Consider the following 20,119-nt stretch of genomic DNA (forward strand, 5'->3'; position numbering starts at 1 on the left):
CAACCTTGTTTACAACAGTGGGAATGAGTTGGGTGCGTCTCTGGTGTTGGTGATGAACTCCGTTTTGTTAATGGCAATCCTCAGCCCTACTTTAGCTGCTATCTATTTGACTGAGGGAGGAGAGTTGGTGTGTCGCTTCCTCCATATTTGATGCTAGGAGTGTGAGGTCATCTGCGAAGGCTAGCCAATTGATGTTTAACTTGTCTATTATTTTTATTTTTACTAGGATATACCCGCGCCTTCACCCGCGTTTATTAATTCAGCCGTTAGATATTTTAACTATTTATTTAAAAGCAAAATAAAACATATTTTACACTGACTGACAGAGCAAATGCAACACCAAGAAGGAGTGGTCAGAACTTTATGCCAATTGCAGGGTAGACTGACGTCACTGAGGTATGCTCATGATGTGAAATGCGCCGCTGTGCTGCTGACGTAGCGAACGATAAATGGGACACGGCGTTGGCGAATGGCCCACTTCGTACCGTGATTTCTCAGCCGACACTCATTGTAGAACGTGTTGTCGTTTGCCACAGGACACGTGTATAGCTAAGAATGCCAGGCCGCCGTCAACGGAGGCATTTCCAGCAGACAGACGACTTTACGAGGGGTATGGTGATCGGGCTGAGAAGGGCAGGTTGGTCGCTTCGTCAAATCGCAGCCGATACCCATAGGGATGTGTCCACGGTACAGCGCCTGTGGCGAAGATGGTTGGCGCAGGGACATGTGGCACGTGCGAGGGGTCCAGGCGCAGCCCGAATGACGTCAGCACGCGAGGATCGGCGCATCCGCCGCCAAGCGGTGGCAGCCCCGCACGCCACGTCAACCGCCATTCTTCAGCATGTGCAAGACACCCTGGCTGTTCCAATATCGACCAGAACAATTTCCCGTCGATTGGTTGAAGGAGGCCTGCACTCCCGGCGTCCGCTCAGAAGACTACCATTGACTCCACAGCATAGACGTGCACGCCTGGCATGGTGCCGGGCTACAGCGACTTGGATGAGGGAATGGCGGAACGTCGTGTTCTCCGATGAGACACGCTTCTGTTCTGTCAGTGATAGTCACCGCAGACGAGTGTGGCGTCGGCGTGGAGAAAGGTCAAATCCGGCAGTAACTGTGGAGCGCCCTACCGCTAGACAACGCGGCATCATGGTTTGGGGCGCTATTGCGTATGATTCCACGTCACCTCTAGTGCGTATTCAAGGCACGTTAAATGCCCACCGCTACGTGCAGCATGTGCTCCGGCCGGTGGCACTCCCGTACCTTCAGGGGCTGCCCAATGCTCTGTTTCAGCAGGATAATGCCCGCCCACACACTGCTCGCATCTCCCAACAGACTCTACGAGGTGTACAGATGCTTCCGTGGCCAGCGTACTCTCCGGATCTCTCACCAATCGAACACGTGTGGGATCTCATTGGACGCCGTTTGCAAACTCTGCCCCAGCCTCGTACGGACGACCAACTGTGGCAAATGGTTGACAGAGAATGGAGAACCATCCCTCAGGACACCATCCGCACTCTTATTGACTCTGTACCTCGACGTGTTTCTGCGTGCATCGCCGCTCGCGGTGGTCCTACATCCTACTGAGTCGATACTGTGCGCATTGTGTAACCTGCATATCGGTTTGAAATAAACATCAATTATTCTTCCGTGCCGACTCTGTTTTTTCCCCAACTTTCATCCCTTTCGAACCACTCCTCCTTGGTGTTGCATTTGCTCTGTCAGTCAGTGTACTAACACACGTCGTTTTTACCTAGGTAAATTGGATGAAATACAGTACTTTTATTTTTAATGGCTGTGCTCGCGACTTCGAACGCGTTGATTTCCTTTTTGGACGTATCGTCATTGTCAACATATGAAGTATTTTTATTTTTACTTTTTGGCTTTTCGTATTAATATCATTGGAAAATGTCTTTATATGCAATGTTTGGTGTACGATTTCCTTGGGCTATTTTGACTTATAAAGCTTCCTTGTCAACGTTTGAAATAGTTTGATTTTTATTTTATTTTTTTGGCTTTTCGTATTAATATCATTGGAAAATGTCTTTGTATGCAATGTTTGGTGTAAGATTTCCTTGGGCTGAAACAACAATGCTAGTGGCATCCCTCGCTCGTGAACATGCGACGTATAGCTGCCCATGGGTAAAGCAACCCTTAGTTAAATCTATGCCAGCTTTGCTCAGCGTTTGCCCTTGTGACTTGTTGATTGTCATTGCAAAGCTGATCTTGATATGAAACTGCAGTCTTTTGAAATCAAAGGGAAAATTCGGCGGTATGATGGGAATCCGTTGTATAAATACCATCACACCTTTTTCGCATCCGGATATCATACGACCTTCTATAACGTTTCTTTGCAATGACACTACTCGCAATCTAGTACCATTGCAAAATTTCGGTGGGTTTAAATTACGGAGTAGTATGATGGGCACTCCAATCTTAAGTTCTAGTTTGTGAAGGGGTAGACCAGGCACAACTATACTGTTTAAAAATTCTGTTGAATAATTAACAGCTTCACCCGGATTGCAAAGTGTATTGATGGAAAGGTATGTTTGTGATTCACCAGGAAGCTTATCTAAAATGCGCTGATTAAGCGTAGTAATCTGGTCACTCATTGGTGCTAAAACTGATCTTTCACACAAACACGAATCTTCTTTTAGATTGTGAACATCATCGTAAATACTATTTATTATTTTCAATGTCCGCCACAACCTGATAAAGACCGGTAGGTAGTTCTATATCATGAGTATCATTCACTTCTGGACACTTCCCCTCTTCAACATCAAGGCGAATTTTGCTAAATGTTGAATCAGCTGAATTTGCTCTCATGTTTTCTTTTAAAGAAAGTTTTTACAATGTCTCCAAAGCACAGAACGTTTTAAAGAGGCGTTAATTTAATCCGTTCGCGAACCTTTAGTGACAATTGGTAATATTTGTCTAAAATCTCCAGCGAATAAAAATGTTACTCCTCCAAATAATAGAGTATTACCTCTTAAGGTCTTGCATTACTTTATTTACGTTGAGTGAAATGGTAGTTTAGGGGAAGGCCTAAAATTCCATTCTCAAATATTTATATTATTAGTGGTCATATCGATAAATACGCTTCGATTGAAATTTTGTTCGCCATAGTGCATTCGTCCACACTACAAAGACACACTCTTGTAACACTTCGGCTTTATGACTATTTTTCGACTGGATTTTCCATACGTTCTGCTTCTACTGGTATTTTAACCCTTTGGCACTCAGCGTATATGCAGGAGTTTGCTCTTAGACGTGAAAGAAAGAACATTTAATTCTGAATAATTTGATATCAATATAATGTGTGTGCTGCAATTCATTCACGAAGCATGGCACATAGTTATTCACTGTACATGTAACGGTCATCGATGCCAGGTCCTCGTGGTCCGATGCACGGTGAGCAGCTGTGACTGTGTCATTTCCCACATAATGAGAATCACTTTCAGCAAAAGAAGGTCATTATTACTATCTAAACCATATGAAAATTCAACGATATCGGCCTCATTCGGCCTTGGATATGGCCTAGTCATTACGATAAAAAGATGACGCAAGCATGTGCAACAACGGAGTTATGAAGTGGAGTAAAATTATAGTTTGCGAAGTACAGCGAACACACGATATACCAAAGAAACAAAATCTATATATATAAAATAAGAGTTTTGTCTGTACATTGCTCAGAATTTGAAAAGAATGGTATTTCTGTATCGATCGATCATGTCCACAGTAACAAGAAAATGCAGTTTTTGCTTTTCCGTAACGTCTGTCTGTCTGTCTGTCTGTCTGTCTGTCTGTCTGTCTGTCTGTCTGTCTGTCTGTCTGTCTGTCTGTCTGTCTGTCTGTCTGTCTGTCTGTCTGTCTGTCTGTCTGTCTGTCTGTCTGTCTGTCTGTCTGTCTGTCTGTCTGTCTGTCTGTCTGTACACGCATCACGAGAAAACGGCTGAAGAGAATTTAATAAAAATCGGTATGTAGAGTCGAGGGTTGAACCGCTACAATCTAGGCTATACATTACTTTATTTACGTTGAGTGAAATGGTAGTTTAGGGGAAGGCCTAAAATTCCATTCTCAAATATTTATATTATTAGTGGTCATATCGATAAATACCACATAACTAAAGTTATATAGAATTAAATTTCCGATCATTTACGTCTTATGCATTTTTACCGTACCGGCTATGATAACACAGATATTCATGAATTTGGATTTTTGTTGCTAAGTCCATTTCAACGCCGAGCCCCGACAAAATGGGTAAACATAATTTAATGAAAATCGGTATATAGAGCCGGGGAATAAGAAATTACAGTTTAAGCTATAAACAATGTTATTCACCCTGGGCGAAATGGTAGTTTAGGGGAAGGCACCTAAAATTTAAATTTTAAATACCTATGTTCTTGGTCCTATGGAAAAGTACTACATAACAAAAGTTATAGAGAATATAATTTCCGATCATTTATGAGTTATTCAGTTTTACCGTACCGACTATGATAAGAGTGGTATTTCAGAACCGGAAGACAATTAATAATGTGAAGGCCTAGAATATCGAAAGCGCGCAACATTGATTAACAATAACATTACACTGACCGTTGTTTGTTGTAATGTTCTTTGTCTCTTATGCTGCCGCTCAACTCCGATAGATGGGATTACTGCTGCGTACCAAGTATAACAGCCTAACTGAATATTGGCGGGAAATAGCTGAGGTGTTAGATAACTTTCTTCTTCAGCATGCCAATCCTCTGGTTCATACATTTTCTGATACTGCCGGTACGTAACACACTGGTTCATCATAGTATGCCAGCTATTCGATACCTACTCTGACGCGCTGTTTTGAATGAGCAGTGTGCGCACTTAAGTCAGAGGCTCAGTTAGTAGTAGTAGGAGTAGTAGTATGAACTGGTCTGGAATTACAATTTAGCCCTATTCCAAATTATAGTACACAGTTCACTAAATAACTAAAAAATTCAATACTGAAAAGAGCCGTTTCTTAGGAAAAGCTTCTTCCTCTTCACTTTCATTAAATCTGCATTAATTTTATTCCAAATTAGCAGCGAAGATGTGGTTTCTTCTCTGGCTTGGAGGAAAAATTGCCTCCATGTCAGACAGTTCTTTCCCCCGCCAGTGTAGTGAATTGAGATTTTCCGACTCATCGGGTATTCCCAAGAAATAGATAAGTAAACGGGCATAGTTTTTACCCTGGGACTGTCCACTATCTGAACACCCCCACCGCCCCGGAAAAAAGAACGACAATTGTTCACGGACGGTTAGTTCGGCAGCATGGTACTGTTCGTTAAAAGTGAGAAAATATGTGGTTTTTCATTTGATCGAGTATTTCATATGAAGGCATTGCTTTTATTCGCGCCATTCCTACTTACGTCATTGTAATGACCCATGTTCATTTCAATTTGGAAAACCACTAAGAGAGTCTTTCTGAGAATCTATACAGGCAGGCGGAGAGTGAGTGTCTGCCATTATAATGAAAACTCCCTAACCTGATTGTGACTGACGGTAGGCAAGCTGGCCTACCATTACAATGAAAATTCCCTAACCCAGTCTTCATATGAGAAAAGACATTGGTGACTTGCCCGTCGTGCTTCTAGGGCAACTTTAAGAGCTATGCAACGTAATACAATCTTGCTCACAACGTTTAGACTACCTAACCTAGAATTCTGTATAAAATTTAGAATTCCGTAGCGAAGCACGGTACATCAGCTAGTATACTCTAAACTAAACTCATATCAAAATGAAATTGTTGTATTCATAAGACAACCAAAACAGATCCAAGCAATAGCAACTTCTAATAACCACAACATAAACATTCACGGTCAACAGATTTCATTTGTCGAAAATAAAAATATTTTGTAGGGCTGGCGGATATATCTGTAGAGTAAAACGCAAATTCAACGCTTTAAGGTACCGTCACGATCAACTGTTGCAATTTAACAGCCACGCAAATGACGAAAATCATTAAATAGGACAGAGCCGATGTATCGGCGCCGTGAGCTTTCTCGCCATAACCTCTCGCGCCGATAGATCTGAGCGCTGAGTGCGAAAGGGTAAAACATGGAATATGCTGTTTTTTCCCAGGAAGTAAAGTTGCAGCTATTCCCGAAGCAGCGATTGCTATGACAATTTCTTTTTCTGAACGCATTTTGTCCAGTAAAAGATTTATCAAAAATGTCTTGCCAGTACCACCTGGAGCGTCTAAAAAATATACACCGCCAGCGTTAGCAGCATTCACACTGTCAATGAGGAGTCGGTAAACTTGATTTTGTTCGTTTAATCTTGCTTCATTCTGATTCATTGTATGTTTAAGTTCAGCTGGATCGAAATGTGTGTGTTCAATAGGCCTATATTCTCTGTTCAGATTATCAACAATCCCATCGGTCGCTTGTGGAGATGGTAAACCATAATGAGGGAGAGTATTGCCGCCTATGGAATGAAGAATGTCTTGTAACGCAAACAGAGCACGATTAGTCAAGTTTTCTAAATGAGCATGTATGTCCGCTCCTGGGTAATATCGTTGGAGGTCTCTTACATAATCTTCCATGAAATGATCCTTAAACTTATCCCATAATTCTGAGGGATTAGAAACGTTGCAGAATACCAATATAATGGCAAATAGCTCTCGCAATTGAGATGTGCTGCTGCTTATACTGGCATCTGCTAATGTGTAGCACCAGTGATCTAGTAAACCAAGTGCAAGACTTGCCGCTTAATATGTAGGATGTGAAATACCATTCACGCTTTTGATAATTTCGAAAGAAGTTGGTCCATTGAGAACATTTTATAACTTCCTTAGATGATAACATTCCCGATTATTAGGATGGATTGTATGAAGGATGAAGAGTATGCTCGTGAAATATGCCGGGATGACACTCCACAGGAGTACCTCGGCGTCGCCGTTGAAATGTGCCATTTTCTTCATTAAATGTGTAATAAGCTGGTATTTCTTCATACAATAAACCGGCTGTGAATTCGCCGTTATGGCACAGATCGAAAAACGCCGTCAGTGTGGAATTCCTCGGATTCTCTACCACTCCACGGACATTATTTGGATTTAAAAAATTCTCTGACCATTTTCTAAATGGATATCCGGATGTGTTACTGTGGGGAAAAGTTCGTGAATAGAAAATGACAATATGCGCCAGATTGCTTCCGAAGTACTAATATATCTTGCATTTTGATATGATGTCACGTCATCGTTAGCATTTTGTACTCCAAATACTGCCAAGTCTGAACCTTTGTTGACATACTTGTATATATAATTTATTGATTTTACACTGCTACAAAGTTCAGCGTTGATGTGTGTTCTAAAAGTGTGCAACAGTACCAGGGCAAATGGAACAATCTAGCGGTTTTCGATATCAATAGAGTTAGTTCTTGATCGAATTGTCGTTCGTATACGAGGTGCGGCAATTAAATAAGGAGACTGCGCCCCTCCTACTCCGTGGTCGCATGGTGGGAGGTTGTCATTGAAATGCAGTTGACCTTGATCCATCGTGAGCAAGCACACTTCGTTTCGTCGTTCTACCTGCTTTAGTTTGCTTTTGAGATTTGGTTGTAGCGGACGCTATTGTGTAGTCGTGCCGCGATCATGGTGGACATAAAATTCGAGCAGCGCATTAACCTGAAATTCCTAGTGAAATTAAAGAAATCACCGTCGGAATGTTTTCAAATGTTAAAGGGGGTGTTTGGTGACGATGCTATGTCACGTGCACGAGTGTTTGAGTGGCACAAACTGTTTTCTGAAGGTCGGGAAGAGGTTGAAGATGATGAACGTCCCGGACGACCTGTGACTGTCAGAAGTGAAGAAAACGTCCAGAACGTCAAAGAAATTGTGCGGAAAGACCAACGTCAATACAATAAAGAAGTCCTAATCAAGCTAAGGGAAAGAGTAAGGAAGAAAAGACCAGATGCTTGGAAGAACGGCTCATGGATTCTTCACCAAGACAACGCACCAGCCCACAACGCCCTGTCTGTGAAGCAGTTTTTAGCTGACAAGTGCATTCCTGTGCTAGAACATCCTCCGTATTCGCCTGATCTTGCTCCATGTGACTTTTATCTCTTCGCAAAAGTGAAAAGTGTATTGAAGGGAACACATTTTCAGTCTGTGGAACACGTAAAAGTAAAAACGGCAGAGTTGTTGCGTAGGGTGACAAAGGATGACCTACATCCTTGCTTCGAACAGTGGAAGGCACGTATGCAACGGTGTATAGATAGGGGAGGAGAGTATGTTGAAGGGGATAAAAGTGTATTGTAACTTTGTTTGCAATAAATCACATTTTTCACATCAGTCTCGTTATTTAATTGCCGCACCTCGTACCACCGTTTTGAGGTGAACGACGTCTGTAAAATGGATAACCATCCTCACCTGTAACAGTTTCTGTATTGAAAGACTTAGGAAATCTTTTACTACTAATACCGTACTTCATACACTGAGATTGAGGATTGTAAGGGCGCCGTGGACCGTGTACCATGTGGGTGTTTACAACATCAAATAGTTCTGGATCAACTTCTCGATCTGGCAATTCTGCTCGAATAACGTCATCAATTTGCTACGGTTTTATTTTGTTTCTAACCATATAAAAATGTGGACATGGGGCAAACCACACTTCTGCCATTCTACACCATACACAAAACAGCGAACGGAACCGTAAATTTTTCCTTTCACCAGGAGTTCCATCAGTTTTTTTCAGTTTTGTTTAAAAACTCTTGCTACATCATGCCGATCAGAAGCCAACTGCCCAGTAATAAGTTCGTTTGTAATTTCATCCCATTTAGGGATGGTCGTGAACGTTATAAACATAGCGGGACGTCCATATTTTCTAACATAACAAAACGCATCCTGTGTGCGTTGGTGCATATATCTAGATCCTCCCGTAAACGATGAAAGTAGAATAACTAACTGACCCAAGTCCTCTACCTTCTCATTATGATTGATTACGTCATAATTGTCAACTCGAAGCTATTTTTTTAATTAGTTCGTATAAAAATGAGTTCCCCTGTTTCGATGTTGGCGTATACGTCAACTAAGTATTGATTCAATAATTGTTTATAATAATGCAAATGATTGTACTCGTTCTCTCTAATCATTAATCGGTAACAATAGTATTGTAGTGCGGATACTTTTTTTTTTTTTTTAACATTTGGTTGGCCTGTGTTTGGGTCGACTTCATGGTGCTAAAAAGAGAGATGTTCCACCTGTTCAATACAACAACGCACTGTTGCACAAATTAATGTCACAACATGTTTAATTTGGTTTGGGACCGGTTTCGACACATACCTATGTCATCATTAGCCGATCGAAAAAACATGGCAAGAAGTATACAATTATCAACACAGAAAAAACACATTAAAGTATAACTGTAACACAAGACACTTTCTTGAAGATGTGAACAATCGAAGTTCACGTAACACTTTTCCATGAAGGTAATTTTTGTAGAGATCGTAAGCAGTGTGATGTTCTCGAGCACTCTTGCAGCAGATCTCCATCATTTAGCATTTAGCATTGTGATTCTCAGTTCAATACGGATCAATTATGAAGTTTTTAACTTTCAATCGACTTCATAGACCGAAAAGTTATATCCGTCTTCCCCATAAACAAACATTAGAGGCATCATAAGATCTGTGAGTTTCGGCGATTCTCTGCAATCTATTGTCATGTCTGCGAAGTACTATCACAATATTGATTTACCAGTAACACAGATACTTTGTTTGTTGCCGGTTCGTTATGGTGACCCCCGTGCTTTGCTGAAGTCGCCGATCAACGTTTATAACTATTTTATAGTCATTTTCGTTTGAATATGGTGTGAAAGATTGAAGAGCAGTTTTGAAATCACGCATGTAACTGTTTATTTCAATAAGCATACTCTGTAAGCTTTCTACTAACGAAGTGTTCAGATTTGGAAAACATTGTAATCGTGCGTCCCTTTGTAGTACATAATTGCTAATGAAATGTATTTGTAAAAATTATTCTCTCGCATTATCTACTGGAAGAAGGGAACCAATTAAATGACACACCTGGCCCTGTGTTTTAAACGTGTGCATATAATTCCCTTCATCAACTTCTGTTGCCCCGAAAGAAGTCATTTGAAAAGCCGAATTATAACGTCTAATATTATTCATGAAATGTTGAGATTGATCATGTTTGCCACATAACAAAGACTTAAGTGGCTACCGAATAGAGTCCAAGCGCACTTTCACAGTAGACCAACAAAGTCCTTTTGACTTTGACTCATCTTTCCTCCTTAAAACTTTACAGTAAATGCAACAAACATTCATAGGGCCTATCTCTGATGCTGCATAATAATTTATTTGGGCGTCATAATTGAACCCACTGTTATGTATTCCTTGCCATGCAATATTACGTCTATTCGTTCTTCTTATTTGGTCATTATTCAGTCGTTGTCGCCGGTTCTCTTCACTTTCAATATCCCGCATAGCACTTGTCGTTTGTCTGGCCTTTCTCGATCAACATTTGTTTCTCACTGACGAATGGCACTCACACTTTTACGGAGCTGTGCTAAGCACTCGATTCTCTGTCCTAGTGACTTATGATATCGATCACATTTTTCAGTAACACGGATGTCATGTTGTTATTGACTTTCAAATTCACGTTGATTTTGGTGATGACGACGATCACTTTCCAAACGCTGCTGTCTAGAATCGTCCGATTCTATAGATCGCAACACAGAGTGTCGAATACGGTCATCTTCCAATCGCTGCTCTCTAGAATCGTCTGATACTAGGCTTCGCGAGACAGCGTGTCGAATACGATCGTTTTCTATACGCTGTTCTGTAGACTTCCGAGATTCTTGACTCCTTAACAATGAATTACGGGTTCTATCTAACTGTAATCGTTCGTTCCTCTCAGAACTACTTTCATTCGACCTAGACATGGATTGCCTCAATCGACAATTTGCAAGACGACTTTCTCTATCCTGTTGAGATTCATTTTCACGTTGCAATCTTTGACTTTTGGCCTTTCTCGTGTTTTTAGAGAGATTTTATTTTCTTTTAGGCATGACTAATAACTTAACTACTCAATACGAACGAACACAAACACGGCGCGCGTTGAGACTCAACCATCCGCAATAGTCCGCTCGTGCGTACTTAGCCCGCGCGACAGCCAGCCTTTGTGATATTAAGTCGTTGGAAGGGGAAGCGGTGGGAGGTGCCTTTCGATGCGGCGAAGGGGAACGCGCGGTACTGGACACTGCTTCTTTAGTCTATTATTATATGTTCGCAGACCACCAAGATGGCTCCCAGCAGTAGGCCAAGATCTGTTGCCTTAGAAACGCCTAAATGGAAGAGTGGAGTTATATATCTAGTTAGTAGTATCTATGGAGACCAAGAAAATTTAGCGAGTGGGTTGTTGTTAGGGCAAGGTTAGTAACCAAAATACACTCTTAGTACGTTATCTATGGAGCATTTGTAGCAAAATCCAATGTGGAGGCAATTAGGGCAATAACATTAAACCAAAATATGCCCTCAAATCAATTAAAATAAGCTGTAGATTCTTAAGATGACACATTCACACAACCACCACACCAAATAAATGCATAAACACTCCTTGATACCCATTAACACTACACAGAAAACGAGAAAAGATCGCGAAACTCCACTACCACATGATCACTTCCAGTGAGTCTATACTTTAAGGGGGCCAAAATTTGAGTTTAAAAAATCCGGATTGTCACTATTCATCTCAGCGACCCACGAAAACTATGGATTCGGCACTATCTTCGATTATTGTTATACGTCACCCGCTGACCCCCCAGTCCTAAGGGTGCTAGGGGTGGCTTTCTCCCACAGTGCTCGTCTCCAGATAGTAATAAGTATATCAAATTTGTTTGAAATTGCTCCAGTGGTTTAGGAGAAGATGTGTCATTTACATACATACAAACATTTTTATATACTGTAGATAGATTATTTTTATACTTTACCCTCTTACCACCCCCACCCAAAATGGTGTTGTGAGCATCTTATCCCCACAATACAATTCTTCCAGATAGTAATTCATATGTATACTAATTCTGGGAGGCAAATCTCGCTGTTGTAGAATCCTTGAGCTGACGTTGCCATTGTTACGGCTGGTCGTTTCTTTGTCGGTTTCCTAGAACAGGAGTAGTGTGGTGCCAATACCTCCATAACGGTTGGTTTTAGGGCATTAAAAATGGTTCTTTGCGTCAAGGAGATTAAAATGAGCTTTGTCTCGTCCCTGTACGACAAATTCGATATTTCGCCTATTATTTTTATATATCCCAGCCCCCGCCCCCCTCCCCGGTCCGCCGCCCCCTCTCTAATTGTTTTGACAATTAAAAAGTAGCCTAAATAAGTCGCTATACCATCAGCTATCTGCCATTGAAAGTCCGTCAAAATCTGTCCAACCGTTTCGGAGATTAGCCGGAACAAACAGACAGACAGACAGACAGCGAGAAAATTTAAAAGTAGACTAAATTACTCCTTATACCATGAGCTATCTGCCAGATAAAGTCCCGTCAAAATCGGTCCAACCGTTTCGGAGATTAGCCGGAACAAACAGACAGACAGACAAAAATGGTAAAAATTGTTTATAGTTATAAGTACCGTATATACTTTCATATGCACTTAGTAAAATGCTGTTATTTTGACATTACAAATATTCTGACATTACAAACAGACACGTCAATTTTATTTATTTGTATAGATTACAAAATCCGTCTAAATAAAGGAATCAGTGAGCCTACAGAAAATGAGCATCATTTCTTGTTTCACCCTGTCAGTGTAAATGATGTAAAGCGTATTTTGAATTCATTTAAGTCACAAGCTAAAGAAGCAGATAACATCCCAATAGGCTTTATAAAAACATTATTGACGCTGTCCTACCAATTATTACCCGCATTGCAAACTACTGTCTAAGCACAACGACGTTTCCAACTTCATGGAAGAATGCTCTAATAACCCCGATATTAAAGCAAACCATAGCAAATTTGCCATCTGATTACCGACCTATTTTGATTCTTCCCCCTCTATCGAAAGTTCTTGAACGACTTGTACACGATCAGCTAGTAGAATTCTTAACCAATTATTCTATTTTTGACCCATTGCAATCTGGTTTCAGAAAGGGGCACAGTACTACGACTGCCCTTCTTCAGGTACCGTAACAGATTACGTAAGACTAGCAATGGACAAATGGCAGGTGACGACACTGACACTCTTTGACTTTAGTAGTGCTTTTGACACAGTAAACATCGACATAATATTATGCAAGCTCCACTCTCTGCACATCGGCCTTATAGCCCTATTTTTAAGTCGTACCTTACGAATCGTCGCCGGCGCGTACTGGTAAACACTCAAAAATCCCAATGGGCTGTAAATTCATCCGGTGTCCTTCAGGGGTCTGTTCTAGGGCCCCTATTGTTCTTCTTGCACATTAATGACATATCCTACTGTCTTACGACAGAGACGTTTCCAACTGCATCTAAGGATGCTCTAGTAACCCTAATATTAAAACAAACCATAGCAAATTCGCCATCTGATTACCGAACTATTTTGATTCTTCCCCCTCTCTCGAAAGTTCTAGAACGACTTCTACACGAGCAGCTAGTAGAATTCTTAACCAGTCCAGCATATTAATTCATATATTGAAAGGCTTACCACATATTCTAAAAACAACCACTTCATTCTAAATCCTCGCTAAACACTAGGTATTAACATAGGAAACTCTAAATTAGTACATGTACTAAGCAATATCAACCCTCCTCCAGTGATCAGCAATGACATTGCTGTACCGTACCTTAAAAATATAACTAATCTTGGAATCACCGTCAATGAGAATCTTACCTGGAATAAACACATAATTAATGTATGTAGAAAGGTTCATGCAGCTCTATATCCCCTGAAACGTCACAAGAATGTTTTTCCTCAAATCCTTAAACTAAAATTAATCAAAGCACTCCTATTCCCAATCTTCGACTAATGTGATACGGTGCTAGTCAATCTAAATGCTGAACAAGCTTCGCGACTTCAACGAGCACAAAACTCGTGCATATGATACGCCTTCCAGCTGCGACATGACGCTCATGTTACTCCATATTTCAAAACATTGGGATGGCTAGACATAAATGAACGAAGGAATTTTCACCTATTGATACTTGTTTACGACTGCTTTCGGCGAACATTCCTGCTTAGCTATCTTCTAATTTTTGTTTTCTTTCCTCATTTCATTAAATTAATACCTACTGGAAATTCCACTAAATCGAACGAATTCCTACAATCATTCTTTCTTAGTTACGGCATCGAGACTCTGGAACAGACTCCCAACGGACATTCGGCACTTTACTTACTCTCACAAATCAAAATCAGCCTGCCGAAAGTTTTTCCTGGGCACATATAACTGAGTTAGTTAGTCATCGTGTGTATGTAGTGTGAATGGGTTTTCTTTTACCTATTATGCACCTCAGTCATTATTATTATTATTATTATTATTATTATTATTATTATTTCTTTTTATTCTTATTACTAGTATTATCACTCTTAATTGATAATAAGACTGGTTTGTAACCTGGTCTTAGCGTGTCTGTCTGTAGTATTATTTTTGTAGAATTACTATACCTATCTTACTTTTATGTTTACATTTTAAATTGATGTTATTTAAAGTAGCAAGCGCCGCTGTATGGGGTTAGCGTGCCTGCCTCTTACCCGGAGGCTCTGAGTTCGGTTCCCGGCCAGGTCAGGGATTTTTACCTGGATCTGTGGGCTGGTTCGAGGTCCACTCAACCTACGTGATTAGAATTGAGGAGCTATCTGACGGTGAGATAGCGGCCCCGGTCAAGAAAGCCAAGAATAACGGCCGAGAGGTTTCGTCGTGTTGACCACACGACACCTCGTAATCTGCAGGCCTTCGCGCTGAGCAGCGGTTGCTTGGTAGACCAAGGCCCTTCAGGGCTGTAGTGCCATGGGTTAGGTTTTATTATTTAAAGTGGTCAAGTGTAAGAGAGGATCGTGAGTCCTAACTTCCTCACAAATGCCAGATATAAACAAATAATAAATAAATGAATAAATAAATAATAAATAAATAAATATTTGATCTGTTTTGCAATGTTCCTGTCTTGGTCTTTCTCTTCTATTATTATCCTTTAACACGTCCTTTTAATGTGATGCATTACGAATCGCCTTATTTATTGTCATTTATGCATCTTTCTCACCTTGTGCGCCTTCTCAAAGTCCATGTTCCAGTACAAAGGAACTTCTCAATATCCTCTCTACGGTAGATTCAGAGAAAATAATCGAATGGTTTCTCTTCAGGATATATCCTGTATTTGTCATGTTGAAGTGAAAACAGATCATTACCTGCATAAACGGTCTAGCCAGCGTAAGCTAAAAAGCCGCACGAAGGGCCACTTTCCTTTAGATTTGCTCCAACTGAAATCGTTACTGCTCGACTTCCTTCGGTCATAAATGAATGTTTCTATATCTAACATTTCTCGAAAAATGCTTAATAGAATGGTGAAACCGCATCAAAATCTATCCGGCGGTTCTTGAGATTAACCATCACAGACAGACAGACAGACAGACAGACAGACAGACAGACAGACAGACAGACAGACAGACAGACAGACAGACAGACAGACAGACAGACAGACAGACAGACAGACAGACAGACAGACAGACAGACAGACAGACGGACGGACAGACAGACAGACAGACCAGAGAGGATCGAGGACTTCATGTTATACTAAATGAATCGGCACGTGCTAAAAGGGCTTCAGTCACAAAAAATGGCAAAGTGAGTTAAGCATGAAAATCGCATGTTATAGGATAGCTTCAACTATCTATGCTAAAAGGGATTGAGTCACACGCACGGATTAGCTAATATTAGCTAGGGAAATTCCTGACGTATGCTAGAAGGGCCTCAGTCAACACTGCCTGACTGTTTCGCGCGCTTGATCAGCTGTCATACTTGTTTGGTGGTGTTGTTTCTAACCTAACCTTATTTAGGAAGCCTGCACTCTGTGTAGTGTGTCATAAACAGAATTAAACGTTTGTTTTACTGCAGTTTTATAAAACATTTAAGTGTGTTGTTTGTTGGAAGATTTAGTGGAGAATAGTGAAGAGTCTGTTGGTAAAAAGCGTAAAGGCAACAAAGACTTGTGGAAGAGGAATAGAATTAAAAGAGCTAGGGTTAACAATGAAGAATTTGCCGACTCAGAAGGAAATGTTATTGTGCCTAAGAAAACTACTGTAAATGCCTGCAGGTAAGATATATCAGTGCAATAACTTTGCAACCAATCTTTGAAACTACTTAGTTCTGATAAAAACTAAAACCTAACCTACACATACAAACGTGTAATTTGGAACTTGAAATCAAAATCTTTTTAATGAAAAACATAGGCCTTGCATTTTGGAGTACCACAGAGTGATTGTTGTTGCACTTGTGAAGAACTGAAACTCAAAGTAAAAAGCTCCCACCTAAATGAAGCAGCTAAAAGAGTGGCATCTGCGGAGCTTTTAGTTCATAACAGAAAAGCCTCAAAGTACACTGACTGACAGAGCAAATGCAACACCAAGAAGGAGTGGTCAGAACTTTATGCCAATTGCAGGGTAGACTGACGTCACTGAGGTATGCTCATGATGTGAAATGCGCCGCTGTGCTGCGCACGTAGCGAACGATAAATGGGACACGGCGTTGGCGAATGGCCCACTTCGTACCGTGATTTCTCAGCCGACAGTCATTGTAGAACGTGTTGTCGTGTGCCACAGGACACGTGTATAGCTAAGAATGCCAGGCCGCCGTCAACGGAGGCATTTCCAGCAGACAGACGACTTTACGAGGGGTATGGTGATCGGGCTGAGAAGGGCAGGTTGGTCGCTTCGTCAAATCGCAGCCGATACCCATAGGGATGAGTCCACGGTGCAGCGCCTGTGGCGAAGATGGTTGGCGCAGGGACATGTGGCACGTGCGAGGGGTCCAGGCGCAGCCCGAGTGACGTCAGCACGCGAGGATCGGCGCATCCGCCGCCAAGCGGTGGCAGCCCCGCACGCCACGTCAACCGCCATTCTTCAACATGTGCAAGACACCCTGGCTGTTCCAATATCGACCAGAACAATTTCCCGTCGATTGGTTGAAGAAGGCCTGCACTCCCGGCGTCCGCTCAGAAGACTACCATTGACTCCACAGCATAGGCGTGCACGCCTGGCATGGTGCCGGGCTAGAGCGACTTGGATGAGGGAATGGCGGAACGTCGTGTTCTCCGATGAGTCACGCTTCTGTTCTGTCAGTGATAGTCACCGCAGACGAGTGTGGCGTCGGCGTGGCGTGGAGAAAGGTCAAATCCGGCAGTAACTGTGGAGCGCCCTACCGCTAGACAACGCGGCATCATGGTTTGGGGCGCTATTGCGTATGATTCCACGTCACCTCTAGTGCGTATTCAAGGCACGTTAAATGCCCACCGCCACGTGCAGCATGTGCTGCGGCCGGTGGTACTCCCGTGCCTTCAAGGGCTGCCCAATGCTCTGTTTCAGCAGGATAATGCCCGCCCACACACTGCTCGCATCTCCCAACAGGCTCTACGAGGTGTACAGATGCATCTGTGGCTAGCGTACTCTCCGGATCTCTCACCAATCGAACACGTGTGGGATCTCATTGGACGCCGTTTGCAAACTCTGCCCCAGCCTCGTACGGACGACCAACTGTGGCAAATGGTTGACAGAGAATGGAGAACCATCCCTCAGGACACCATCCGCACTCTTATTGACTCTGTACCTCGACGTGTTTCTGCGTGCATCGCCGCTTGCGGTGGTCCTACATCCTACTGAGTCGATGCCGTGCGCATTGTGTAACCTGCATATCGGTTTGAAATAAACATCAATTATTCATCCGTGCCGTCTCTGTTTTTTCCCCAACTTTCATCCCTTTCGAACCACTCCTCCTTGGTGTTGCATTGTCACTGTCAGTCAGTGTATTATGCTCGATTGAAAAGGGAAGAGGAAACCAAAGACGAACCACATGTGTTCGATATCTGCTTTGATTTTATGCAGAATGTCCAACTACCTTCTACCTCCAAGAAACCTTCTACCTACGTCAGCTGACAACCAGCGTGTTTTGTATGCACGACATTTAAAAAAATTAGGCCGTTATTCATCTGTATCATGAAAGTGTAGGGAAAAAAAGGGCCGAATGAAGTATGCTCACTTGTTTATGACTTTTTGAATAGTGTCCCCTTGCAATACACAGAACTGAACGTGTATCCAGACAAAGGTGGGGGGCAAAATAAAAATCATGCCCTATCTAGAATGCTTTTAGCTTTGACGGACACAAAGTGTTTTGAAAAATTGAACAAGTGAACTGGTGGCGATGTTGGTGTTGTTGGCGATTATTGCTTCAAACGGAAAGATATCTAGGCATTCATCCCTCCTAGTTAGTCGGAGGAAAAATGGAAGACTTCTGACAATTCGAAGAATGAGAGTACGGTAAAAGAGAGGAAAGGACCGTGAACAGGGTGAAAATGAGACTCCGTAGGCCTCTCAAATCGAATACCGCCTGGGTCAGAAGAGCACAATAGGTGACCAGAAGAAAGACGAAAGCGGTGGTGGTGGTGGTGGTGATTATTGTTTTAAGAGGAAGTGCAACTAGGCAACCATGCTTTATTAACACTAATAAGAGAGGAAAAATGGAAGGGATCTGACACTTCGAAAAGTTAAGATATCGGCCAAAGAAAGACAAGGACCGAAAAGGGGATACAAATTAAAAACTCTCTAGGCCTCACAAAGCTAATACCATCATTGTCGGAAAAGAACAAGAGTTGGCCAAGGAAGGTCAGATAGGATAGATCAAAGTTAGAGCCTGGCACAAGTAAGTGGAAGCAATGCCAGTACTCAGCTAAGGGCCTCGTAGTCACCAACCCACACTCCCAAGTTCAGAGCCCCTGCGGCCCCTTTTACTCGCCTCTTACAACAGGCACGGGCTACCACTCCCGCCCACAGGGGGTAAGAAAGATGAAAGTGATGAGCCTGGGGGACACAAGTAAGTGGAAACAGTACGAGACTCAGCCAGCAGCTTCGTAATCGCCAAGCCAAGCTCTGAATTTGAGAGCCCCTTTAAGTCGCCTGTTACGACATGTATTCCTCTTACCTTCTACAGTAGAGGTAATCTCGTATCCTCCATTCACACCAGAAACCTAACTGCCAGTACCCCCTCATACACAGGCCTATGATATTAAATCTTTTGTTCCATCTGCCGTGTGCGTTATCTCCAACTTTATGAATCAGATAACTTGTGTCGATCAAGCTGTCACTCCTCCATAAAGTTTTTAGTTTAAACATTGAACGATATATGGAGCTAATAAGAGGATACAGTAGATCGCAACACACAGATAACTTAGTCCGTGAACTTACAACATATATCAAAGTAATAAAAATGAACCATCTGCTCTAATATTGCTTTCCTCCACTTCCGTCCATGAAACACTGAACTTCCTTTTGTTGCTAGCGGTTTAACGTCGCACTGACAGTGTTCAACGACGTAAGGAAGGGAAGGGGCTGGGATTCGGAATGCAGCGCCCATGGCCTTAATTAAGGGACAGCTGGTGTCAAGATGTCCAACTACGGAAAACTATTTTCAAAGCAGCCAGCGGTAGGATTCGAACCCACCATCTCCCGAATGCAAGCTCACAGCTAAGTGATCAGCTCGATCAGTCTTTAAAAATGTCTCCACTTTTGCATTCAGTTCTAATGTATCACTGTTCGAAACGTTCAGGAAGTATAATTTTTCAAATAACTGAGGTTACCCGAAGCTTACTTACCACAGTCTTCCCCGAAGTATGCCCTTGATAGTACACAACCACGGTACGTCATATTTGTCGTAAGAGGCGACTAAAGGGGAATACCAGCAGTTCACAACCTAATAGCATAGGATGGTGAGCACCGGGCGAATTGGCCGTGCGGTTAGAGTCGCGCAGCTGTGAGCTTGCATCCGGGAGATAGTGGGTTCGATCCTACTGTCGGCAGCCCTGAATATGGTTTTCCGTGGTTTCCCATTTTCACACCAGGCAAATGCTGGGGCTGTACCTTAATTAAGACCACGGCCGCTTTCTTCCCACTCCTAGGCCTTGCCTATCCCATCGTCGCC

The 20,119-nt window shown here is 42.2% G+C and overlaps 1 protein-coding gene across 2 annotated transcripts in view; it reads right to left on the reverse strand.

Moving 5' to 3' along the window:
- The window catches only part of LOC136868467 (sialin), a 184,891-nt gene that overhangs the window by 69,748 nt on the left and 95,024 nt on the right, over positions 1 to 20,119 (reverse strand). The gene's annotated exons all lie outside the window — the stretch shown is intronic.

Source organism: Anabrus simplex, chromosome 1 (assembly GCF_040414725.1).
Source record: "Anabrus simplex isolate iqAnaSimp1 chromosome 1, ASM4041472v1, whole genome shotgun sequence".
Taxonomy (NCBI): Eukaryota; Metazoa; Arthropoda; class Insecta; order Orthoptera; family Tettigoniidae; genus Anabrus; species Anabrus simplex.